Raw genomic sequence first — 1,607 nt, forward strand, 5'->3', positions numbered from 1 at the left:
CATATGAGCCACAGGCTGATTATTTTCTGGCTAACTTCCAGATAGGTAGAGTCAGATTTTTTTCTAAGTAAGTACTCGTTCCCAGGTACTGTTCTAAGGTATTTTAACATTTCTTTACTTAATCCACATAACAATGCACTCTGTGCTGGAGACTGAGGCTTAGGAAAAGGAAGGGACCTGCCCATCGCACATCGAAATGACAGCCAGGATTCAAACCATTATTTGACCCTTATTCTTGTGACTCAGCTGCCCCAAATTCATCCTAAATCCAACGTGGAATAATCTTAAAATTGTCTTCAGGAACGTTGGTGGAACGGGTTGGGGGGATTTTATGTTCATATTTTAGGGTGAGTAAATATTAATAAGAAACATACTGGATCAGGAAGAGTATATTCTGTTTGATAATAAACTAGGATTTATAGTATGAAGTGTTAGCAAAACCTAACCTTCAGTCATGACATAGAGAAGGTCAAGCAACAAAAAAATCCAATCAATCACTAAAAGAAAATTGGTAACAAACTTGGTGACATTTTCTCAGCCAAGTGATTTCCTCTGATAGGATTGGCTCTGTTAGGCCTTAGGGGTGAAATGTGCCTGCTTGTGTTTTGCTGAGGCTGATAATGAGGACAAACATGGGGGTTTGATGCACCCACAGAAGCACAGTCTGCTTGCTTATCATGCCACAATGACTAAGTTTAATGCTTCCCAGAAACTGCTCTGGAAATCCCTTTCCAAAAGCAGACTGTCGGAGCTCAACTAATTCAGTGGTGCTGTTTAAGAAAAAAGTCATGATTTGCATTTGCTGAGGTAGACCTGAGCAGGCATGCTGTTTCATGCCATCTGTGAGGAGGGGCTCAGGGAAGCCTTCTGTTGCACTGCTTGCCCTGCCAAATAAGACAGATTGGCCCTCCTGTTTGTTAGGAGAGCGGGTAATTCTATTTAGAATTAAATAAATAGAATTATAAATAATTCTATTTATCTAATTGAAATGAGGCTGCCAATCAACATGTTACATGTTCCCGTCTCTTTAAAGCCTTAAAAAGGAAAAGCACCCAACACAGCCCCCCAGCCACCATTGAATCTAAATCTCTGGGGATGGGGTCCAGGCCTAAGTATTTTAAATCTTCCTCCAGGGATTCTCAGGTGAGGCTGTGGTCGAAAACCACTTCTCCAGAATGTCTGCTAATTTGTAAGAGGTAGCCTTGTACTTTTTACAAACTTAAGTCAGATCTGGTTAAACATCTGTCTCTTTTATACCATGCCCATCAGGTGGTAGTTACAGTTAAACTTTTGGTTTTTATTGTCACTAGATCTAAGAACTGTATCTGAAAAGTTATAACATATTTAGCACATTTCCAGGAGTGGATGAGTAGGGAAAAGTTCTGCTCTGTACTACAGCAACATTCCAGAGACTTCTGCTAAGGTCTGTTTATTGGTTTTGAGTGAGGAGTGTCCTTTTCATTGGTGCCCTGAAAGGAGTTTTTACATAGTGTGCTCTTTGATGCATATAAACACAGTCTTAATAAGTTTTTCTGTCCCAGTTGGTACAAAAAGGTTGTAAACTTTTATGTTTCTTGTATTGTAACATGGTCGAACAATAGGACAAA

This window comes from Ceratotherium simum, chromosome 2 (assembly GCF_057802395.1).
Source record: "Ceratotherium simum simum isolate JZ-2026a chromosome 2, ASM5780239v1, whole genome shotgun sequence".
Lineage (NCBI taxonomy): Eukaryota > Metazoa > Chordata > Mammalia > Perissodactyla > Rhinocerotidae > Ceratotherium > Ceratotherium simum.